At 32.7% G+C, this 26635-nt stretch overlaps 1 protein-coding gene and 1 long non-coding RNA gene across 3 annotated transcripts in view; both read right to left on the bottom strand.

Moving 5' to 3' along the window:
- Window positions 1-26635, bottom strand: part of LOC135849189 (uncharacterized) — a 373560-nt gene that overhangs the window by 288960 nt on the left and 57965 nt on the right. The gene's annotated exons all lie outside the window — the stretch shown is intronic.
- On the bottom strand, window positions 9249-10052 carry LOC135847382 (uncharacterized). Its single transcript, XR_010559161.1, has 2 exons — window positions 9840-10052; window positions 9249-9662 (listed from the first exon to the last, which is right to left on the bottom strand). It is a non-coding gene; the product is annotated as an uncharacterized LOC135847382 (long non-coding RNA).

Raw genomic sequence — 26635 nt, 5'->3', positions numbered from 1 at the left:
CTGAAAATTTTTCCCAATCAAAACTTGATTTTTGAAAGGAAAAATCAAAATTCTGAAAGAAAACAGAATAATTAATTTAAAAAATTCGAAATTTGGTTTGAAAATAGAACTTTCTGACAATTTTAACAAAAAAGAAGTACAATTGCAGAATACCAAGATGCATATGCGAATTGGGCCAGTTCAGATATTTCAGGGTACCAAATTACTTAAATTTGAGACTTTTCAAGTTCTTATCAATCAAAGTGAAATTTTGTGAAAAAATAAATAAGCAGGAAGTTTGCCAATTCTATTCAAATTTGCCTAGGCACCTGGCACCTGATATCACTAGGAAATAGTTTAAAAATATCGAAAATTCGCTCAAAATATCTTCTAAAACTTGTAAAAAACACTGCCAATGGAGCCTCGAATTTCGATTATATAGTCGAATAGCTTACTTGTAAACAAAATATATGTACCAAAATCAACATAAAAATCATGGAAATAAGTTTAAATAGGTAATCAAAAAGGTGCAAATTCTTATCAGAAAAATACTCAGAACTTTTGAATTCACATTGTTAATACTAATTGTGTTGAAAACATTGAATGAAAAGGTTTTATTTTTTGCTAAAATTGTCGAAGACTTGCTTTGGGCCAAAAATTGACAAAATCTCTCGCTTTTTGGAGGAATTTAACAAATTCTCTTTTTTCAAAAATTCCAGTAAAAGCCTCTTTTTTTCAAAAATTGTGCAAAAGTCTATTTTTTTTTTGTCAGAAATTGTCGAAAGGCCTTTTCTGCAAGAAATTTGTAAAGTCTTGCCAATTTTTTGTGGAGAAGGGAGGGGGTGTGGGGAGAAATTGCAAACAAGAAGTCGTGAATTTCATTTTTTTGAAATTTGACGGATACTTTGGCGCAGGTTTTTTTTGAAAATTTCCGGAATAGGAGGGTTGAAAGGTTTTACAAAAACGATTAATTCGTGTTTGTGAACGTTGAATTTGATTTAGCTCCTTTTAAAGTGATTTTTTTTTGGCAAAAAATTAAAAATCCAAAAATATCTTGGAAGCTTAAAATACCTTAAAACTTCCACCAATTAATGAGAAGGGAGGAAACAAAGCAAACTTCAGCTTTCTACTTCAATTTGATCAAACTTAAAATTTTTTCAGGTGTGATGAATTGATTAATTTTCAAAAATTTTTCAAGAATCGTAAAATGAAATTTAGCCTCGAAATTTTGCTCAGAGGTTTATACCTACTGTAATACGATTCTTTCCATTATTTTCTATCCAGTCCAGAGTTTTTTTTATTGTTTGACGTATCTCTTTTGTCGAGTAATTTTCAAAAATTATCAAAAAAACAGTAGGTATTCAATTTTGGGATCAAATTTTACAGCCAGAAAATTTAGAAGAAAATTTCTAAGTACTCAATTTAAATGACCAAAAAATTTATATAGAGGCTCAGAAGAGTTGAAAAATGAGTGTTAGCTTTTATGATCTGTAGAACAGATTTAAGCACTAACAGATTTGTTTTCCTTCTTTTCCGGCATTTTGTACATCGTACATACGAGTATTTATCCCATAATTCCCCAAACATTTTCATTTTTCCATTTTTAAATCAAACTTTGAAATTTTCCATTCAGTTTAACCGTTTTTCGGAATTTTGAAATCATTATTTATATCATTTTTTTCAGTTTTTTATTCTGGATTGTAAAAATGTAATCCTCGTTCCCTCTCTCTCTCCTTCTTCCCTCCCAGAATTCATATTGTTTTCACCCCTCTCCTCTTTCCATCGCCTTCTACATACAACCTGAATCAAAGTTACGAGTTGAAATATGTACCCAGCATAATTATGAACAGTTGTATGATTGACACTGAGCTCTTCATCGAGCCTTTTACTCGAACATCAACCCTAATCAAGTCAAATTAACGTTATATAATTTGAAAAAAATTAATCGAAAATCGATACGGTGCGCTTTTAAAACACCGTCCAATACGCTAAATTAATATTTTCCTTCCTCTCGTCCACACGGCATTCGATATAAGAATGAAAAACGCCTCCTTGTGTATCGCATCCTTATTAAACTCGCTGCTTTGAACTAATTAAGAAAGAATTTCCTCATTAGGTATATTTGCGAGGGAGGATGAAAATTAAGTTGTAAAAAAGGTTTAATTTTGTCTCCCGGAGTCTACATCTTGCGGATAAGAAACGGGACTTTAATATTGAAAAAATCACGTAGGCCTGTGCTATTTTGAGTAAAATTTTAATAAACTCAAATTGAACGATGATTTAGTACTATAAGAGGGCGAAAAAGTGCGTAATATTGCTCACTTTGAGACCTGTCACAGCCTACTATAGTGTTCGGCTAATGAAATGTTTTTTAATTAACGTTTTGTCCATTTGGCACGCTTCGATTAATACGAAGAATTTTGTTTTCATCGTTTGTTTAGTTACCAGGTTTAGGTATAGCGCAGCGTATGGAATAGGGGGAAAATAGCTAAAATTCTGCTATCTGAGATGCTTCAGCGGATATCGAACGTACTTGAACGTGTGTGTACGTGTAGTAGGTAGATAGAGATAGATAATATGCGAATTATGAGCGATGGGAGCAGCGAAATAATAAGCGCAATACGATAACACTACACGACGGTGAAGTTGTTAAAGTACTCGATGTGTCATATCCTATCAAGTGCCAGTACAAGCAGCTGCTTCTAATAAAACATCTGTCACCTTTTGTTTTAGACGACTACGACGACGACTAGGTAGAAAAAAATTGATAGAGCTGGGCAGCGCGACGCGGACCGCAAACTCTCTTTAATGAGAACGACGAGGGGGAGAGGTCATGCCACGGGCCATAGCCGAATGTCATTACACCACCTATTATTTATTATACGATACAATACTTCCTGAAAGCGAATAAAAAACAAAATACTCGCAGTATAATGAAAAGAGAAAGATTACATCGGTATAGCACCCGTACATGTTATCTTTTAGGCTTCATCGGGCTTTTCGAGTGGGCAGTGCTGAGCATTGGTGTGTGAGTGCGATGCCTATGGATGGTGTAAGAGTGTAGTGTACTATAGGTACCTATTCTATGGTTCACTATGCAGGTACTTCTTCCGTCTGCTTGGGGTTTCTGGATATCCGTTTGCACTGCTATGTCTCTCGTCGTGGTCGTCGTACTCTGTCTGTGAAGTGAACTGTCTCTTCTCTTGTATTCTCATCGAGGTGTTTTGATGTTTTGTGTGTATGTCTCTCGCATTCTGTCCCTTTTGGGTGCTGCTTGTCGCAGATTACGAGACCCTTTTCTTGGGGCCAGACAGAGAGAGGGGATGAAAGAGACAATTTATCCCGCATCTCAATTTTCTATTTGTCATTCTTGCAAAAGAGTGAATTTTTGACAATTTTGGGCAAATAGCAAGACTTTGAAAACTTCTTGCAAAAGTGACCTTCTCATCTATTTCTAGCAAAAAATTAAACTTTCGCACAATTTTTGAAAAAATGAGATTTTTTGAGAAAAAAGTGAATTTTTTTTAATAATCTTGCTAGAAAGTAAACGAATTTTTTCAAATTTTTGCAAAATACGAGTCTTTGATAATTTATCAAAAAGTAGGACTTTTTCACGATAGGTATAATTAATACCATGAGGAGATCAAGTATGAACCATTTGCTTGGGAGGAGCTAGAAGGGGGCCTTCAAAAGCTCCAAAAATGGAAAAGCCCCAGGCAGCGATAAGTTACCAACAGACTTATTCAAGAATGCTACAATAACTGTTAAGAAGAGACTGCTAGCTATCTACATACAATAAAATATGTACTACTAAATGAGACTGAAACAACCCAGGAAATTACCATTCAGACCGGGCATTCATGTAGAGGGCGCTAGTGAGCTGGCAAATATTTACATTTTTCAGATGGGGCTTTTCTTATCAGCGTTTACCAGGGCTGTAAGGTAATTTATGTTGGTAAATTACGGTGGTATTTTACCGTATTTTACCAAAAGTTTATTACCGTATTTTACCATAATTTACCAAAAAGCCAAATTAACACTTTTTTTCCATCTTTCCTTCATAAATTAGCAAATTTCCATGGAAATTCATGATTTGAAAGTTACCAAAAATTCTTCCCCATAAATTTCCAAAAAATGTCCACGGAAAATTTTCTGTAATCTTTAATAACACCTAAAACAGATGAAAATTTACTTCAGAAGTTCAGAGGCAGGTCAAAAGTTCAGAACTTTGAAGTCAAACTACAAAAAATAACTTCATATCCAAATTAGTAAAATACCATAAATACCGTAAAATACTGTATTTTACCGTATTTTACCAGCGAATAAATTACGGTAATTTATTATTTAACAGCCCTGGCGTTTATGAAAACATCAATTTCAAGGGTTAAAACTGAAAAAATAATTTGATGTACCTACATTATTTTTACGATTATTATTGCATATATTAATCATGACCGAATTATATTTTCATTTGTAACTTGTAATTATCCAACGTTTTGGTAAAATATGATTGATAAGAAAGGGTTAAGAAAATCCCTATAGGGTTAAGAAAATCCCTATTTGAAGAAGCTAGAACAATGGGCACACTAGCGCCCTCTACGTGAGAGACCAGTCCAAATGGAATATAAGCCTACTAAATGCTGCTTACAAAATACAGTACGCTCTCCATAACTTGTAATCCAAGTACATAGTGTTGGCCTGAGAATATTCTCAATGCGCATAATCTGAGAATATTCCCGCATATTCCCGAATATTCTCAAATGCTAGGAGAATATTCTCCCAAAAAAATAAAAATCATGACTTTTTTCAAAAAATTAAGTTTTTTTACAATTTCCCCACAATTTACAAGTTTTACAACTATTTTTCTTTATAAATTTCCAATTTTCCTTGATAATTTGAAAGTTACCAAAACCTTTTCATGGAAAGTTTTCTATCATCTCTAAACTAAGTAATAAATAATGTTCTAATTTTCTGAAAAGAATAAGCGCAAGAACATGCGCATATTCTTGCACATGCGCAAGCAAAAAAAAGAATATTGGCAAATTTACCCAACACTAAATTCAAGGGGAATGGTCATTCATTCGGCTTATAGAGGTTTTTGAGGTAATCAGTTTTGAGTTAGGCAGGTAAGATTTTGAGAGTGTTCGAGTTATAGAGGTTTAACAAAATGGATGAATTGAGAAACATGTAAGTGCAATGTGCATAAAAGATAGAAGTATGAATTGAATATTTGAGTTATAGAGGTAAACACCACACAACTTACGACATATAGAGGCTTTCTCGCTATTTTTGGCAAAAGTTTAGATTTGAGTTACCACTGGTTTGTGTAGTCAATTTTGACTTATCCGAGTAAAGTTAACATTGAGTGTTATGGAGATTTCAAGGGGAATGGAGGTTGGTTCAGCTAATAAAGGTTTTTGAGTTGAAGAGTTTTGAGTTAACAAGAGCGTTCTGTACTTGCAACGATTCTAGCGAGAAGAATTGAGAGCCATGCGGAGCCAATAATATTGGAATGCCAAAATGGATTTTGAAAGAGAAGATCATGCATAGATGGAGTATACACAACAAAGCTGCTGATGGAGAAGAGATGAGGGTATAACCTAGAAACCCACATGTGCTTCATTTATCTGAAGAAGGCATGCAATTTAGTACAAAGGAAGAAGTTGTTTGAAATCCTGAGGAAAATCGAAGTGAATGAACAAATAGTACGCTTAATTGAAGAAATATACACAGATAATGTAAAGAGTAAGATCTGGAAACATGTCTGAAGCAAAGATGATAGGAAGAGGAGTAAGACAGGGATGCCAAATGTTGTGTAGCCTGTTCAACATCTACTTCGACGACATGATTAAAGAATGGCTGAAAACCAAGCCAAAAGGGCCAGACATCAAAGACACCCATGCCAATACCCTGCTATTCGCTGATGATCAGGTGGTCTTTGCTGATAACAACGATGACTCGCAGAGAGTGATGTACATTGTGCAACCTTCAGAAAGTAGCAGATAACTACGGAATGAGAATCTTGTCGTCAAAAACAAAGGTGATAGCCTTTAAGGGGAAAGAGCCAAAATGCAGCAAAATTACTGTAAGGTGCAGTGGGGCAAGTCAGAATGCGTTTTTCGCAATTTCAACTTTGACCAGCTGTTACTCCCCTTCTAATAAACCAATATGAATCAAATTTATTATGTAGGTTCCCATAATGGGTTCTTAACCTACGGTGAAAATTTGAGTGTGATTGACACAGCAGCTTTCGCTCACCCAAATTGAGGGAAGTCAGAACAGGCTAAACTTTGCAGAGGCGTAGCTCACAAACAGAGCATCCTAGAAAAATTGCATATATACAAAATTGTAAAGAATTTAATTCTCTTTGAGATCACTCTCATCAGATTTTCACTAGGACACATGGTTCATCCGCTATATGTGAAAAACTAAGAGATAGAAAGTCTGTATTTGAAAACAAATTTAAAACAACAACAAAATACTTACAATTGAACCAAAGACATCTAAAATAGAACTGGATCGCGAAAATTTTTATGCTGTGATGAAGTAGGGGTAGTACCCTCAAGTCACCTTTAGTGGCACTTAGCCAGATATAAACCTCTAGGTGCTAGAGCAAGTTTTCTAACTTACCCCAAATTCTGACTTACCCCAGTGCACCTTAAATAGACTACCAGTAGAACAAGTCAGAAGCTTTAAATATCTCGGTGTGAGCTATCTTATGAAGGAGAGATCAATGCACAACTTAAGATGAACAAATTCCTGAGAGTAAGCGGGGACATAAACCGAGCCATCCCTCCAAGAAAAGTCAGAGCCAAAACTTGAATAAGAATCTACAATTATGCTGGCAAGACCAATGCTGCTGTGGAATGAAGACATCCTAAAGGAGCTAGGGGCAGAGCCAATCATTAGATGGGTGAAAGATTACAGAAAGAAATGGCGAAGACTTGTTGATAGAATGTCTGATGAACGGTCCCCTCAAAAAGTTAAAGAATACACTCCAACTGGCAGGAGGAGCAGAGGAAGACTAAAGAAAAAACTTGAAGACACATCGGCAAGCAATTCATTTTTGTGATTTTTGTTAAAAATTAAAGCAAGACTTTCGGACAATTTTGGAAAAAATGAAAGTTTTTGGAATTTCTTGCAAAAAAAGCAATCTTTATCAATCCTTCTAACAAAGTGAGAATTTTTGATGATTTTTGGCAAATGGCAAAACTTTTGGGAATTACATACTGGCAAAAAAGTGTAATTTTCAAGACAAATTCTGGCGAAAAAGTGACACTTCTCAGAAATTTTTGACTTAAAAAAATTAAAATTTTGAAAATTTGTAAAAAAAGAATGAAGTATGTAGTAAGATCCCTGCAGACTTTTTTTAGAAACGGTAAAACAAAAATAGATTTTTTCCCCTCGCCACTCCATTTACCCTTATTTTTCCCCCCTATAACGAAAGAAATCGGTATCTACTCTGATTTCAAATCTGGAAAAATCACCTTTGATGATCTCAGTCATAGTTTCGATTTTCCTACTTTTTCTCAACAAAATTTTTAAAACTTTTTACCATACCTACCTATTTTGTTTGACGAAAAAAATTTTCAAAGTGCAATTTTATGTTTTATGAATCATTAAATGAAATCTTCAAAAGCTCAAAGGATTGATTGATATTTTTTTTCTCAATTTTCAAATACGAATATTGGAGTTTTTCGTTTTTGAAATAATTTCAAGATTTTGAACCAAATACGGGAATTTTTCAGGCCTTCTTTAATTTTTAGTTTGTTTTATGAAATGAGGGGGTTCTCATTTCAACACATCTAAAAATGTTAGAACACTTCCGTATTTTTTCCAATTTTCCAATTTTTACAACTGGTTTTGAAGAGGAAAAACATATCCAACTTTTCATTACCAAAAATGATTTTTCGATGAAAAATGTAACGTAAGTAGATAATTTTTTTCTGAAAAAAAAAACACAAAAGAAAATGGACCGATTTTCATCTCCCTGTCCTCCCTCCCTCTCTCCCCAAAAAAATCAATACGAAAAAATCGAAATTCAAATAAAATTTGACAGCTCTTAGTTAAATCCTATAAACATTCAGTTTTGAAGTTTAACGTTTCGCCTAATTTACTCGTAACCCATTGTATACATATAATGTGCATACATAAAACCCGAACACTACCGGTAAATACCACACGAACGAGTAACGCGGGTACAAGGACGCGGTAAGGCGTACTGTAAAAGCTCGTCAATCACCGAAAAAAAAACGCAAAAAGGAAAAAGGAAAAAAGGGGTATACAAAAGGAACGCGTACTCGTATTTGACACTATTATAATACCAATACGGATAGGGGAAAGGCAATATAGTATAATGTGACGGTATCGAGGCGAAACGAAGATGTGCTTAAGCTTTAAAAACCGTCAAAAACGGGAGGTTCTGCACATGTCATTGTGCCAGCTTTAAGTCTATCCTCGCATTCATTAGCTTAACGCCGCCGCAACCAAAAATGGCGACAAATAGCCAAGATAATAATCTGACACCCTATTATACGCGTTATAAAGCCTTTGCCGCCGACGGGCAAATCATCGCTGGCTATTTTCCTCATTGTATTATACCGGATACTTTTTACGCCGCCTTTGTAGGCCGATTCGACGCGACGCCGAGGACGATGCTGCGTAGGATATATACATTTCATCTCTTCGCCGCGATCGTGTATACGTAGAATGCTTTCGTACGTATGTTTTAGTTTTTCATTTGATACGTAAACATATTTCCTGTATATTTTTTCTTTCTTTTTTTCGTGAGATGAGATGAGATGAGAAAATAATACACGAGTTAATCGAGGGCACATCAGAGATGGATGTGATTTGAAGGGAATTTCGATTCGAACAGATTTTGACCTCATTAGCACAGCTCTTCACTTCAGAATCGTTGAATGACGGGAGAACTCGTCGATTTAAATTTATTGTGATGAAATTTCGAGCTCTGTTCTCTTATTTGAGTTTTCAAAAGGTCAAACTTGACTGAACGTAGACATTTCAAGAAAATTAGAAAAAGCTAAAAACATATTTGAAAAATCGACTGGAGAATTGCAGTTTTACAAATGAATACCAATTTCAAAAGCACACGAAAAAATCTCAAAAAATGAAATTTCAAACAGAAGGAATTCTTCTCGGATCCAAAAAATATACTAAATAATTCCAATTCGAGTACATTTCTACCAACTTTTCAAATACTCAGCACTTGAACCACTCGATAAAAAAAAAATAAAAAAGCAAAGATGAACAGTTTGACATTTTCTTTAATCAGTATATCCACGAGCACATACCACATACACAATATAAAAATTCAAAATTCAGCAACAATATAACCTGATCTACAAAATCCATGGACATGATACTGAGACTACAAATCAACTTCACCAGAATTCCGGGCAATCACATTCGTACATACGGTCCAAAGTACGTGAACATTCCCAATAGTACATGTCTTTAGCATCGCATTCTCTTTTGCACATCGTATCGCATTCCGCTTTAGTCTTGTATTTTGAAAGTCCATCGTCGTCGGCTAATATCGGCGACGACGCAAATAGCATTACGATTCCAAAAACGAAGAATAACAGCTTGAAATTCATGTTTCAATTTCGGGGAAAAATGAATCCAAATATTCCAGCAATTGAAAGACGAGATTAAAAATTCTGCAACAGATGAATAAATTTTTCACAGTTGATTAGATATAGGAAAATGATTGAATAGAAAAATTTCCAACATGCAACATTCGAAATCAAAATAAACCCTTTGTGAGTTCAAACCCAGAAGGAAAAAATATTTTAAAAAAAATATATTTCCAAAATTAGATATGAAAATGTACTCACCAAAAATAATTCGTCTACGATGATTCAATACGAGATTTTCTTTCGCAAAAAATCGAATTCCACAACCGTCAACAAAATATGTTCGATCACTAAAAAAAATTCTTGAAGAAGTCAAACACGACACGTAATACGTACGATCTTGGCACGATTTAGATAACAATTGAGTTAAACGAACGAGTAATTGGCTCCATTTTATACAATTTTTTTATCTCATTTCACACAATGTATACGTATGTACCTCACGTATACCTATTAATATGACTTTTAAACACAGATATCTATTTTAATCATTTGAATGAATCCATAGGGCTATCGTAGTCATTATAATTGACCTAATTTCCCCAATCATGTATTTTTAGGCCCATTGACTTTTTATTACTTTTAACCTTTTCACCTGAAGTTCTTGACTTATTTATCGTACTTACCTACGTTAGTTTGAAGGAAAAAATTGGAGCAAAGTAGCACTCGATTCGTAATGCTCATATGTCACAATTTTGAAAAATTACCAAAAAATTGCATCAACTTTCGAGAGATACGTATAGCATAATTAAGACGGAAGACTTTTGCAGAATCGTTTATAATTCCAGCAGAATCATAAAAACAACGATTCTCAGATTTTATCCTTTCTTTCTCCAAAAATCATTACCATATAAAATCTGAAATTTTCACAATTTCGTCCCACTTCCCGTTCAAACACTCCAAATAGGTACATAAAATATACTCTCGACATTTAATGCACTTTGGCAAAAAATCAATGTTGAAGAAGCCTCGATTTTTTTCTATTTCACACAGAAAAATTACAAAAAACTGATGAAATTTCAGCAAAATATATGACAGTTTAGAACACTTGAAAAACATCAAAATTATCAAAAACAACCTGATCATAATTATAGAAAAATTTAACGAAATTTGCATCAGACACATCATGAAAACATGTTTTAAATAAGACATAAAAGCACTTGAAAACCATTGAATAAATTACATATCAAAAACTGATGAATTTTTTAAAGCACAACTTGTCAAAATTCAGCATAAACGGTAAAAACCATGATCAAAAACTTATCATGGTACCTAATAGAAAAATACTGAAAAATGTCAAAATCTCCCAAAGTCAACAAAAATTATTAGTTCCAGAATCGTTTGTTGAAATAGAGGGATTGAAAACACTGAAATTTTCTAGTAGGAATCGTCAAAGTTGACGAGAAATACATAGAAATAAGTAAGTACCTATGACATTTTTGACAAAAATTGCAAAAAAGTATATTTTTTGCCAATAATTGCATATAGTAAGTTTTGATTTTTGCATTTAATTAAAAATCTCTCTTTTTGACAAAACTGCTAAAAAGTTTAACTTTTCCAAAAATTGCCTTTTCACCAAAAATCGCCAAAACGTCCCGTTTTTTAAAAAAGTTCATCTTTTTTAACGAAAATTACGAAAAAAATATCACTTTTTTGCCAATAATTTCCAAAAAGTACTGCATTTTGCAAAAACCAATACCCATCAAAATCTTACATTCCGCCAATTTATTGCCAAAAATTCTGGATTTTCCGCAAAATCGCTAGAAAGTTTCGTTTTTTTGACAAAAATTGCTAAAAGGCCCTGCCTTTTGCTACAATACTATTGTCGAAGTCTCGTTTTACGCCAAAAACAGCTAAAAGTCTCACCTTTTCTCTAACTTGTCAAAAAGTCTTGTTTTTTGTCAAAAATTGCTAAAAATTGTGATTTTTTGGAAAAAATTCCAAAAAGTCTCACTCTTTTTTAGAAATTATCCAAAAGTATCATTTTTTCGCCAGAAATTGCTAAAAAGCCATTTTTTTGCTGAAATTATCGAGTCTCGATTTTTGCCAAAAATTGCGAAAATTCTCTCTTCGTTACCCAAAATTTCTAAAAAAAAACTTGCTTTTTAAATTTAAAAAAATTGCAAACATGATTCAACGTTTTTGGAATGCTTTTTTGTCTACTTTTTGCTAACACCTTACAAGTCTTTATCGAGCTCCACTTTTAGATTTTACTTGAAAACAAAAATTTCTTGTTTTTTCGATGATTTTGTTCAGTTACAAAAAAATGTTTTGCCTATTTTGTCATGTCACTTTTTCAGGTATTTTTGATTACTTTTTGATTTTTTTTTTTTTGGTAATTTTTTCTGCATTAAAATGTTTTGGTCGCGTTTTGTAATCTTTTTGGTTACTTTTTGGGCACTTTTTCAAACTTTTTTGGTTGCTCAAGTCACCTTTTTTTTGGTGGAAAATATTGAGAACGAGCCCTGCGTGATCGTCCCACTCGAAAAAAATCTCAATTTGACCTTTTTGAAGCCTCCAGCGAGTTTTCATTTTTCTCCAGAGTCCAGAAATTTCAAATTAGCACTGCAATGGTCAAAAATTAATATTTTTTCAGGAAACAGTTTCAAAATCGCCCAGTAAAACAACCTTTTAAAATTTGCAAAAAATCCTAAATTGAACTTGAGGACCTAAAAGTTCATGGGGGGGGGGGGATTTGAGGCATGTTCTTTCGATCTACCTTGAGTTCGTTCAAATCGAGAGTGCCTTTTGAAAGGGTTCCAGTGAGCATTTTTTCAAAGTTGTTGCATTAAAAAAAAATTCTCCAGATTGAGATGCATCAAACATAAAATACTCGTACCTAAATATTTTAAATAATAAAAACAGAAAATATTAATTTTGTTTCATTTACTCAAAATTATCATTTCCGATGAATCCTTGCCCCCCCCCCTCACTCCTCTTTCTTCACCTTTTTATTTTCGGATACAAAAACAGAAGCTTCATAAAAGACCAAATTTTCAAGATCCCAGACTCGAGGAAAATTCTCTACCCCTTTCAAAATATTTGTTTCCGATTATAAGCTTATTATAAGTATCATATAATGTACTTTAGTCATCTCGAACCTTTTGAGTCGAAATAATACCCGCACACTATACTCGAAGGAATCGATAAGTGGTGCTCTTGTTGTGTAGTATTTACCATCATGACTTTATAAGAATAGGTATTTTTTCATAAATTAAACTCGTCGCGATGTACCTTCCATAATGTCTGGTTAAAAAAATAAAAATAAATAACCACTCGAATACTCGACCAAACAATACTTTGATACGTATAGACGTAGGTAAGGTACAATACAGGTATGCTAAAGTTTCCCACTGCGAGTAAAGGACCTATAGCCAAATTACCTGTATAATGGATACTGCTCTATAGGTATAGAGTACGCTTATACATATGAGGGTACTTTGAAAAACGACTGTATCGAAAAAAGTTCTCATAATTTGTAACGTTTTTGTATACGATCCGTTATTGTTTATCTATTTATAAACCTCTAAAGGTGCCGGCTTCTATGATGCGGTCATCGAGTAGGAAGTACTTGTTGAAAAAAAATAATAAAATAGTCTAACGAAAAGCTCGCAAACAAAGCGATGGACGAGCTCGATTTATGAGAAAGAAATTCAATACACTTGTAATAATGTAGCAAAATACACACACATTAGAGACTTCAGAGACACATACTTGTATGGTAATTGCGGCCCTCGTGAATTGTAAACGTTCGCTAAACATATTTTTAAGCCCCCTAAAGCAATCTGAACCGACCTACTTACTACCCTTCTTATTCTTTAAAGCACTTTTCCATCCCTTCTTTGTGTGTAAGTTTGTCGCCGAATTATCATGGTAATTTGTTTAACGTGCAGTGCACTGTACCAAGTATTTTCACAGTTCATCTGGGGTTGTAATGGGATTTCCATTTCGCAAACACCTGATGATGGATGTGAAGGGTCTCTCGGTTGAGACGTCTATATGGATTGTAGGTGTACGAGACGTGGCTTGGTGGTGGATTCTGCGGGTTCATTATTCGACGAACGATGTGATATATACTCGTAAATTGTGATGAAGTTTCGTTGCGGAAGCTGGTCCTTGAGTTTTACCTGGGTTTGGATTAGGTTTAGGTGACTCATTCGTGAGTATGGTGCGATTGAAGGATGTAGATTTTGAAGAGTGAAGAGATGGGATTTTGAATTAGCGAATGGGATTGCGACCAATTAAAAGTGAAAGGCAAGGCTGTACGTTTTGAAATTTACAACATTTTTCCCGAAAGAGAAGAGATTTTTGGGTGAATAATTTAATTAAAGCTACCACTGCTGTTTCGCGTCTGAACCAGGTATAAATAATTAACCTATATTTAAAGTTCAACTCGATTAGACGAAACAAATTTATCGACTGTTGGGCATTAATTTCTAAGATAAAGGTGTAGATTAACCTCGAATGAGATGTATTATTTTTAGTTGATGCTTTCAATGGCAAATGTGTACGTACTACGTACCTATACCTATACAATGGGAAAAAAATAATCAGAGCACACAGTATCGAGACCTTGGAGAGTTTCATTCAGTTTTCCAAAACTATTTGCTTCAGGGTTCAAAATTTTGAGATCCAACATCAATTCATTATTTTTCACCCAAGTCAGGGATTATACTCAAATTTTTCTCAAAAAAAGTAACTTGAATCTTTTATTCAAAATCATTTCAAAAAATCAAACGTACCAATTTGTAAAATAGCAGAAATGTTGACATGAGCAAGGATTTGATGAAAAAAAAAATTATTCGAGTGTTGAGAAATAATAAACAATAATTTGTAAGAAAATTCCTAAGAAGACTTATTTTAGAACGAGAAACTTATTAAAATGAATAGGAAAGGGCGACGAGGGTGGGGGGAGATTGCAATCTAAATTTGAAAAAAAAACGTGATTTTTGAAAATCATTTTAAAAATTCGAATACAAAAAAATGTACATTGCTTTAAAAAGAAAAAACAATCCTCCATCAAAACTGTCAAAAACTGACACGACTCAAAAAAAATGAAGAAAAGGCGAGCAAATTGTTGATATTGAGAGAAAATATCAAGGTCCGGAGAGAAAAAAAATAGTCAAAAATAATGTTTAAAAACTTCTTCGTGATCTTCTTTTGGTAAATCAAAATCATAAGTCCCTGAGAATGAAACTCGAGACAGAAATTCAAAATAAACCAAAAAACAGGGTTTTGTCAGAAAAAAGTTGAAAAAAATCACAACGATTCCAGAATAAAAATTTGATTAGAAGTAGAAAAACTTCACCGAAAAAATTAAGGTAAAAAGCACTAAAATTTAAGAAAAAAAACTCACGAAATTCAAAGATAAAATTGCGAAAACTTCACAAAAATTAAGACACAAAAGAAAACACGAAAATTCGGGGGAAAACGTCGAAAAATTGGAAAATAAAATCTATGAGAATTCAAAAGAATAAAACTTGAAAAAAATCAATAAAACCATCAAGTCTCAATGTTCAAAAAAACTCTCAAAACCTCGAAAAAAATCTGTGAACGGGGGAATTCAGCAAAAATGTAGGCAGAAAAAATTACTAAAATATGGAGCTAACTTAGGAGAAAATTTTAGAAAAAATCTCGAAAATTCAAGAAAAAAAGTTTCGCCGAAATTAAGAACAAAAATTTAGGCTGAAAAACGAATCAATAAAATTCAAAACAAAATTATGAAAATGATGAAAATTCCGAGAAAATCAACGAAAAACTTGAAAAAAGAGCACTTGCGAAAATTCAAAAAAATCTTACCCTTCAGAATAGGGAAAAATCTACAAAAATTCCAAAGAAAATTCACCAAATTGGCGAACAAAAAATAAATAAGGAGAAATTCCGACAATTTGAGCAATAAAATCACACAAGATCAAGGGAAAATTTTCATGAAAAAATCACGAGAATTCAAGGTGATAAAATTTGGCAAAATTTCAGGCGAAAAAAATCATGGAAAAATTATTTTAGAAAAAAGTTACCATCAAATTTCAAGATGTAAAAATCAATCAAAACAGGAGAAAATCCGCCTAAAAACCATCGAGAAATTCAAAAACAATATGTACCTACCTGTCGAAATTAGAACCCCCCCCCCCTTATTAAGTACATTTCAAAAGAAAAAATCATTAAAACTGAAAAAATAAAATTCGTAACGCTGAAAAAGCAATGATGGCAGTTAAATAAAAGCAATGTTTTTTTTCGAAGAATTTCGGAAAAAATTTTGAAAAAAAATAAAATGAAAAAAGTAACTTTTAGTGACCAACAGTTTTAACAAGTTACCAAAAGTTACCAAGTATTAGTAACTTTAGCCCATGTCGAATTCCAATTTCATTAGTAGAGTTTGGTGGCCTAATTTTCCGGTCATTTTTTGAAGGGAGGAGGGAGAAGGGGACGCAGAGAGTAGGTAAAACAGTTTTCAAGAAATGAACTCAAACGAGTCATGAAATACACATTTTTTAAAAGTTCTTAAAATGTCAAATTCGGCTGAACGTGGACATTTTAGGATAATTGGAAAAATTATCTAGAAACAGATTTGAAATATCCACAGACTGAATGAGAAGGATTGAGGTTTTCCGAATGAATATCTTACCAATTTTAAAGCACAAAAAAGGTCTCAAAAGATGATATTTCAAACAGAAAAGATTCCTTTCCGGTTCAATCAACGATGAATAAGTCCTATTCAAGTACATTTCTGCCAACACTTCAAAATTCGTCATAGCCTTGCACTATTAATAGCCTAATAAAAACTCAAGAAAAAAAAATTGTGGTCATGGTTAATATTTATTTAATTATGCATCTCGAGCACATATAAAATAACTATAGAGATAGTAAATCCATGGATAGGACAATGAAACTTCAATATCAACTTCACCATAATACCTGGCAATCACATTCGTACATCCAGTACAAAAAATTAAATGAACATTCGTGATGAGAGATTCCATCAGCTTCACATTCACTTTCGCAATGTGATTCGCATAACGGTCTAGTATCGTACCAATATCTTATTCTACCAGCAAATATCGGAGAAGACGTAAAAAGCAATACGATTCCAAAAACGAAGAACAGCAGTTTGAAATTCATGTTTCAATTTTGGATAAAAATGAATACCTACTTATATAAAATGTTCCAGCGATTGAAAATGAAATTGAAGAATCTGCAACAAATGAATAAATTTTCCATCCACTTAGTTAGTTTGGTAGATGATCGAATTGTCAACAAATTTCCAATCATACGAAATCGAAAAAAAATTTATGAAGTAATATTTTTAAATTATGTACTTACTCGGCAAAAATATTCGTCTGCGATGGTTCAATGCGAGATTTTTCCACCAAAAAATTGATTTCACAATGATCACTAAAGATTCTTGAAGAGGTGAAACACAAAACGTACGAAAACAATCTTGACACGATTTAGATAATGAGTGAGTTAACCGAACAAGTAATTGGCTCCATTTTATAGAATTTTTTAATCTCATTTCACACGATTTTACATACACGGTTCGATATTTTAATCATTTCAACAAATTCAATAGGTCTATCATAGTCGTTATAATTGACAATTTACTCAATCATTGTATTTTTAAGCCCGTTGATTTTTTATTACTTTTAAACTTATTTATCACGTGAAGATCTTGACTTATTTATTGTACTTCTACTTCAGTTTGAAGAAGAAAATCGGAGTAAAGCTTTTCAATGAATAGTTATAAATTTGGCCAACAGAAATTCGGAAATCGGAATCAACACAGAATACTTTTGCAGGACAGGACCTTTTATGTATAATTACAGCAGAATCTTGAAAACAACGAGTCTAAGATTTTATCTCTCTTTTCTCAAAAAAAAAAAAAAATTAAAAATTATCACTAAAAAATCTGAAAGTTTCAAAATTTCATCCCCAAAATCGATGTTGATGAAACCTCGATTTTTTTCAGCTGTTTTATACGTATACAACAAATTGGAGAAAAAAGCATTTCGTCGGATTTTTCCAGCTTTTTACCCCTCTCCTCTCGCAGATTTTTTCATCCTATTTGAAAGATGTAGTTCGAACAAATTTTGAAATTTTGAACAGGAAGTTGGAAACAAAAATGTTAAATGATTTTAAATTTTTAAATAGATAATATATAAAAAATCCAAATTTTTCTATTGATTTGGAATGTTTCCAAAATTTCTCAAGTTGATTTATCTATGTATTAGTTTTTTTGAAAATTTTTGAAAAATTATATCTGCAGAAAAAATCAATTTTTGCTCTCTCTACTAATTGAAAAGTGAGCTTTAGGACCGAAAATTTTGATTATGAGGAGACAGACCAAATAAAGTCAGCTCAACATATTTCCTCATCAGCTGCATTAGGTACCTACCTACGAGTATCCAAAAATAGCCAAAAATAGCCTCTCTCGACGTGGTTTAATTACAATAATATTTATCTACCTGATAAAAGAATGAGATCTCGTTGATCTGTTACGCGTGTAATTTTTAATTACAATTAGGTTGGCACTAAAATATAATACCCAAATCTACGATAAAAAACGATGAAGATATCAACCGCACCCCACACAAATTAACCTAAACACGTAATTAATTTAATTAATACATATACGCGGCTAATTAACTAAGCTTTCTTAATTGTCTAATTAATAGTTGGCGTGTCCTCGGAAAGTTTTAATTCATAACTCACGCGAATCGGTGTATTATTTTTCGGTCGTTTCGAATACAAATATTACAGTTTGTTGTCGCATTTTTAACTACCATTTTCTAATTTTATTTTTCAGTCATCGTACGATGCAACAGCTAACGAGAGAGAGAGAGGCGCCGTCAATAGGTATAATCTGCATGTACCTACTCGTATTCGTATAGGACGATTTTAATCCTACTGTTGCATACCAGTAAGTATAATTCGATCCATCTCATCCATCATCAAAAGTCATACATAGATACAGGGCAGATAGGAGCTAAATCGAGCATTCGATAACATTCTTTTAATAATGATGTCAGCTATAAGGCATCAAGTTGTTGGCTGTAGTGTATACGAGTAAAACCACCAGGGACATGAAGTAATTGAAATTCCCCACGAAATTACTTCTCAACTTGATTACACTAGTACGAGTAGTTGTTCTATAACCATGTTTACCAGTAATACACCGTGTCCCTTGGCTATATCTATATACTCGTGGTCATCCCCTATATCTCGAGATATTATATCTTTCACAAGAATGTCGAGAATTTCGAAAATTTTCTCGTGTTTGTTTAACGCTCTGCAGTGGACAATGGACATGCAGCTACGTACACGTATAATTCATGTAAAAAACCATTCTCGTGATCGTCGAGTAATAAAAAAAAATATTTGCTCTCACAGAACCAACTGCACCTCACAAAAACCGAAATAGTAAACGCGTAATACGCGTTCGTCATGCGATTCGTTATGTCATAAGGGATATCTTCATCGAGAGACTCGTTTCGGGTAATTTGATCCCGTTAGATAGAGATATTTTGGTGGTAATTCGCGTAAAAAGCAACGTACTCGGATATTTAGGGCAGTACTTGCATCTTTGGAAGGATTGGAAGGAATACAGGAATACTTGATTAACGAAATAATGATTATACTGTCACCACGTTTGTCTGATGGTTCAAAATTTTCAGTAGCGATAAGTAAATTGGATCAAATTCAGTTTCTTATCTAAATTAGATCCGAATTCTCAATTTTTCATAAATTTTTACAATAATTTCAAAAATTATCCAAACTTTTAGAAATGTTGGCATTTGAAATTTTCCAAATTTAATATTTTTTAGAGTGTTTTCAGGAGTTTTACAAGCAGATGAGTGCCAGACGGATGGGAGGAGGGGAGGGTTAAAAATTTTGTCAAAAAGTTGGGAATTTTTGGGATAGATTGGGTGAGTAGGAAAAAGTTGAGAAAAATTTGTGCGAGTTGGAAAAATCGAAGAATTATCAAAAAACGTATGTCTTTACTTCTTGAATAATTATAAAATTTCAAAATCATTCAACATCGCTTGGCACGGGCCAAATCATTTTCCTCTTCAATTCTCTAACGAAAGTTGGAGAGTAGAAATTTTTTTTTTTTTTTTGGGTGTTTGTAATTTACTTGATTATTACACCCGTCGTATGAGATTTAAATCGAGTTGGTAAGGTCAAGTTTTTTAATTAGGTCTAAGAATTTTTTAATTTCGGAAGGGTCGTCTGGTATGAATAGGGATCTTTCATCTATTTGTAGGGATAGTCTGTGCTGATGTAAGGAGGGACAATGAAATAGTAAGTGTTGGACAGATAGAAGTTCTGACAGGCAGAACTGACATGGGTGTGGGTTTTGGGCCCTTTTCATAGAGATGATTGTGGGTGATTTTTGTGTGGCCAATTCTCAATCTGGTTATAATGATTTCTTCAAGTCTGTTTAAGTGGGAGAGGTTTTTCCAAGGATGGACTAATTTTTTATGTTGAAAGAGCTTGTTTGTGGTTTGGAGGGACCAAAAGTTTTGCCTTTTTTAAAGTGTTGATTTCTCACATCAAAAATAATGTTTTTTACTTGAAATTTCTCTTGTCTCTTCGTTCCAGTCAAAACTACCAGAAAGTCCCAATTTTTACTGAAATATATTTTTTTTAATCCTATTTTTCGTCAAGAATTTGTAAACAATTTCTAATTTTGTCAAAATTGTTTTTTTTTTTTTGAAAACATGAAATTTTGTCTTGGAAAAATGAAGAATTGTAAATTTTTGAGAGCTTCAGAAAGTCTAAAATTCTGTCAAAATATTTTTTAAAAAGTTCTATTTTTCGGCAGAAATTTGTGAACAATCGGGCTATACTCAGGCTACACGGTAGTGTTGCACCCCCCCCCCACCCTTACGCGTTTCCTTACTAATTTTTGTCAAAATTACAGTTTTATATTTGAAAACATGAAATTTTATTCTGGAAAAATAAAGATTGAGAGCTTCCAGAAAGTCCAAATTTTTGCTAAAATATTTTTTTAAAGGCTCCATTTTTCGTCAAAAATTTGTAAGTAAACAATTTCTAATTTTTGTCAGAATTAATTTTTTTTTTGAAAACATTAATTAATATTGTTTTGGAAAAACGAAAATTGAGAGCTTTCAGAACGTCTAAATTTTTACCAGAAAATTTTTCAAAAAGTCCTATTTTTCGTCAAAAATTTGTAAACAATTTCTAATTTTTGTAAAAATCAATTTTTTTTCAAAACATGAAATTTTGTCATAAAAAAATGAAGAATTGTAAATTTTTGAGAGCTTTTGCTTTCGCTTCGCTCGGGTCTTATTCCTATTCTTGAAAATGTTATAATTTCCTGAAAACTAAAAGTGTTCAAGCCCTGAACATCAACTTTTCCATTAAAAATCATGTCGTTTTGCGTTTTAAACGGCTAGATAATTTTTCTTTTCCTTTGTTTGATCAAAATTAGCAAAAAGTACAAAAACTCACTTCTTCTGCTACAGCACAATTTTTCAAACATTTTCAAGAATAAATAAATCCAAATCAATAGAAAAATTGAAATTTTTTGTAAAAAATTATCATTTTAAAACAGTTTTTGAATCATTCAACATTTTTGATTCTAACTCCCCTTTCAAAATTTCAAAATTTGTTCGAACCACATTTGGCCAATTGGCTGGAAAAATCTGCGAGGGGAAGGGATATGAGGTAATAAGCTAGGAAAATCTGACGAAAAAATTTGAGAAAATCTCGAAAAAAAATCAAAGTTTTTTCAACATTGATTTTAGGGGTAAGATTTCAAAAATTTCAGATTTTTTAGTGGTATTTGTAACATTTTTTGGAGAAAGAAAAGATAAAATTTGAGAATCATTGTTTTCAAGATTCTGCTTCAATTATAAAAGGTACTGCAGAAGTATTCTGTCTTGATACCGATTTCCGAATTTTCTTTATGGCACTGATCTGTTGGCCAAATTTATGACTATTCATATTCAAACTAGAGTAGGCACAAGTACAATAAATAAGTCAAGATCTTCAGGTGAAAAGGTTGAAAGTAATAAAAAACCAATGGGCCAAAAAATGCGTGATTGAGTAAATTAGGTCGATTATAACGACTACGATAGACCTATTGGATTCATTGAAATGATTAAAATACCTAACTGTGTTTCAAAATCATACAAGTGGTACGTAAGTAAGTAGATAAGTTAAACCGTGTGAAATGAGAGATAAAAAAAATTCTAAAAAATGGAGCCAATTACTCGTTTGATTAACTCAATCACTATCTAAATCGTGCCCAGACTGTTTTCGTATACGTTTCGTGTTTCACCTCTTCAAGAATCTTTGGTGATCATCGTGGGATCAATTTTTTGCGGAAAAAATCTCGTATTAAATCATCGCAGAGGAATATTTTCGCCAAGTAAGTAAATAATTTAAAAATACTTTACATTCTGCAGAGTTTTTTTTCGATTTCGGATAGGTACTGGAAATTTTCTTACAAATTCGATCATCTACCAAACTAACTGTGGAAAATTCATCCATTTGTTGCAGATTCTTCTATTTCGTCTTTCAATCGCTAGAATATTTACCCGAAACTGAAACATGAATTTCAAACTGCTGTTCTTTGTTTTTGGAATCGTATTGCTTTTAACGCCTTCTCCGATATTTGCTGATAGAATAAGATATTTGTATGGAACCAGAACGGTATGCGAATCAGATTGCAAAAATGAATGTGACGCTGATGGAATCTCTGATCACGAATGTACATTTAATCCTTTGTACGAGATGTACGAATGTGATTGCCCGGTATTATCGTGAAGTTGACATTTTGAGTTAGATTATTATGTATTATTCATTATTATTATTATTATTATTATTACTGAATTTTGAATTTTTGTAGGTATTTCATATGTGCTCGAGATGCATAATTAAACAAATATCAACCTGATCACTGTTGTTTTTTTTGATATTTTTTCCTTCATTTTTTAGTTGGCCATTAATATCTATTGTATGAAAAATTTCGAAGAATTGACAGAAATATGTGCTCGAATAGAAATTATTCATTGTTTATTGAACCCGAAAGAAATTCTTTCTGTTTGAAATTTCATCTTTTGAGACTTTTTTCATACTTAAAAATTGGTAAGATATTCATTTGGAAAACCTCAATCCTCCTCGGCCTCATTCAGTCAGTGGATTTTTCAAATCTGTTTCTAGTTTTTCCAGTTATCCTAAAATGTCCACGTCAAGTCAAGTTTGACAATTTAAAAACTCGTCTAGGAGAATAGTATCTAGAGCTCAAAATTCTATTACACTTTTGCGACAAATTTCTAGAAGAGGGTTGAAAATAAAAAAAGTACCAAAATAGGTAAATGGAAAATACCAAAAAGTGATGAAAATACAGAGAGAAATTTGTCAACAATTTAAAGGAGTCGAAAACATGCTAAAAACATGAAAAAAATCATCTAAAACAAAAACAATGAAAACTACCAAAAACTGATGAAACTTGAGCAAAGTTTAAGTTAAAACACAAAATACATGAGAAAGTCAAAATAAATTTTAAAATTCCAAAAAAGACATTAAATTTTGTTGAAAATTAAAAAGAACTGCTCAAAAAATTCTAGAAGTACGCAACGTAAAATCGCTTTAAAAAAGTCAAAAATTCACAAATATTACCTCTTTAAAAAAATGATTAAATTACAGAGAAGTTCAAGAAAAACTGCATGAAAAAGTGCTAAAAATACAGAAAAAATATCAAAATCAGAGCAAAATGCCAAAAAGTGATTAAAATTACATAAAAAGCCATAAGCAAAGAATCGAAAATGAAAACTATCAAAAAAGGGACGTTTTGATGAAACATGAAACTTGTCAAAAATCGCACGAAAAAGGTGTTAAAACGTGTTAAAATCATATAAAAACACATAAAAAGAAACATAAAAATCAATTAAAATTACCAAAAAGCGATGAAGTTACAGAGAAATTTGACCAAAATTATACAAAAAGAAAAATTAAACACAGAAAAAACAATCAAAATCAATGAAAAACTACCAAAAAGTGATCTTAATTTGGGTAATACTTGTTGAAAATTGACCAAAAAAAAGTGTTACCTAATAATATTTTAAACTGATATAAAACACGAAAAAAACGTCAAAGTTAATTTTTTAAAAATCACACAAAAATGACGAATTTTAGAAATTTTATTTAAAAAATGTTCGAAACATAAACAAAGCATAAAATTTAAAAAAATTCAAATATGGTAAAATTTTGGTAACCTTTTGAAAAAAATTACTCTAAAACATGTTGAAAACATGCTAAAAATACCTACCTACTCGTATATAAAAACTGCCAAAAAATCGTAAAATACTTATTCAACATTTGACTTGAAAATTCTCAATTTCTGCATCAAGTCTTCTCTAATCAATGTAAAGTAATTCTCTTTCAAACAATAAATATCAATTGCAGGTTGACTACAGATGCTTCTAAAAATGGAAAAACATTAAAAATAAAACAACGAGAAGTCTATAACTAAAGTTCTTTGAAAATTTTCAATTTTTATTAGTACGTCAAATTTTCTCAAAATTATCCCTTTTTTGAGGACCTCGTCCCTTCTTTGGAGAGATTTTTCTAAGTCTCATTATCTAAACGAACGAATGAATACTCATTCAATGTGACGAAGAAACAGAAAAGATCATTTTTTTATAAAATACACGAACACATAGTATCGATACAAATTTTTTGAGAAAAAATTTACCTCCTTCTCAGTAGGTACCTTTTTATTTCATTTTTCAACTTTGGGGGTTCCACACAGGTACATACAATACATACATATCTACTACATAAAACAACCTCGTTTGAGAATAAAAGTGAAAAGAGGGGAAGTTCTTAGGAATTGGTTTACTTAGAGCAATTTGATACATGTGAGAAAATTTTTAGACAACGAATTTCTTTCAATAATTTATTTTTTTGTGATATTTTTCCACTTCGAAAACTCTTGAAAATCGAGACCTTTTTCTTCGGACATGTAAAAAAAAAATCGAAATTTCAAAATAATGACCACTCTAACTGCACATAAATAAACAGGTATAATACGTATAAACGAAATGCAAATCGTTTGCACCTTTACAATTCCTTGAAAAACAGGAGCAAGGGAGTTGCTAGAGACATTTCAGTGATAATACTGGGTGAGCATTGCACACAGCTTCACAGTAGGTTTACGATTTAGCGAACTCTTTGATCGTACCTACTGCCTAGTTGAGTAAGAATAATGCACAGTGAGTTCCAAAAGTCTCGACTAACCTCTTTAATTCTTTATTGAATGAAAATAGCGAAATGACCCCAAGAGGTTTGTAAAGTTTGTTGGATTTTTCTCAATAGGAGTACTCACAAATCTCAAATTGCGCTCACAATGTGTCCCAAAAGTCATAATACTAGGTACGTATATTTTTTGAAGATGGAGACATAAAAAAAATCTATCATTTGAAGACCAGTGTTCTGTGGTTCACAACCAGTTTGAAATCATAATTTCCTTCTGAAATGAGGAATAAAATAAAAAATCTCCAATAAGAATAAGTCGTAGGGCACTAAAAATCGACAATTTTCCGGAATCGATCGAAACTTTTACAAACGCACAGTAGGTACGCTTTTGATTTGGCCAACTGCAAAATGATAAGAACCGGACCTTTTTTTTTTGCTAGTCGCTTTGTAGGTACACTATTATAGTACGTGTGTTGGCTACAATCAAGTATTTCGTATAGCGAATTAAACGAGTAAAAACAGATTCAAAAGGGTGGCAGATGTGATTACCAAGTTATGTACCTATATACGATAATGTTGGTAAGTATAAGTGTATACTGCTACATAACGTGGATAACATAGCGCAGCGCGTCGCTGCGAAGTCTACCTCAAAAAAGAAGGGTGACTGTAACAGCTGTTTTTATGCAGGCTTTTTTTTCGAAAGGAGCGGGCCGAGGGGTCGCGGTCGTGCTCTTACACCGTTCCAGATTTCTATCAAAATTTACTAGGCTTCGATTCGACGAGTCGCGTGTTGGTATATACTGACCATATCGTATGTCTGTATCAGTAAGTAGGTATAGGACCATTTTCCATTCATTCATAGGGTTGTATGTAATTGTAATTATGCGTCCAACTACATACGCTAACTATACTCGGGTATGTGCTCTTACGTAGGAGCTTCATATCACATCGTTTTGCCTCTGATATGGTCCGCTTCTTTTCAATATTATAATATGTATATGCGGCGTATAATATGTGTGTACTCAGTTGATAAGGAGTAACTGATATGAAAACGCGATTAGCGTACATGCATTTTGCGGTTCGTATAATGCGTAATGCGTATATGCAGTATTTGTACTAATATTATGTACATTTGCGATCAAATTTGATGCCTTCATCTCTCTCTTTCACCCTGTATGAAATTGGATCGTGTTTTAGGAATCGTTGCATATGCCATTTTTAGATCCGATTCGACCTGTCATATGAATGAAATTGTAAACGCGGATCGAAACTCGTGATTAAGAGTATTTACGTTCACCCTCCTGTTGTCATGGCAGTATAGCTCTGAACTCGATACTAGAGTCTCAAAGTTCTTTATCTATGTGATAAAAGGATCGTCCAAATGATGAATTTTTGATCAACAAGAATGGTCGAAGTTGGTGAGAGGTAAGACGAGGGAAATCAATAGGAATGGCTCAAAACTAGCATATATTGATATGTGGGAGTTGAATTGAGGGAATCATTTGCATTGGTTCATCTTGCTCAAAAAAAAGTTGTAAGTATATGTACTTCAGAAGTTGAAAAAATGATGCTTTTCAAGCCTGATTTTCCCATCGCTCAACTCACATAGGTTGTTCCCAGTTATACGAATGGCTCACCCCTACTGAGCTCACCTTTGCATCCGAAATGATCATCCGCCCACACCCCCTTCAGTTCTGGGCTTCACCCAAAGAACGATTTCTTCCTCTTCATTCGTCTTACAGCTGTATTTCTTGTAGCTGCAAAGGAGTGGA

This window comes from Planococcus citri, chromosome 5 (genome assembly GCF_950023065.1).
Source record: "Planococcus citri chromosome 5, ihPlaCitr1.1, whole genome shotgun sequence".
NCBI lineage: Eukaryota > Metazoa > Arthropoda > Insecta > Hemiptera > Pseudococcidae > Planococcus > Planococcus citri.
This window is presented reverse-complemented; position numbering and strand designations above follow the sequence as displayed.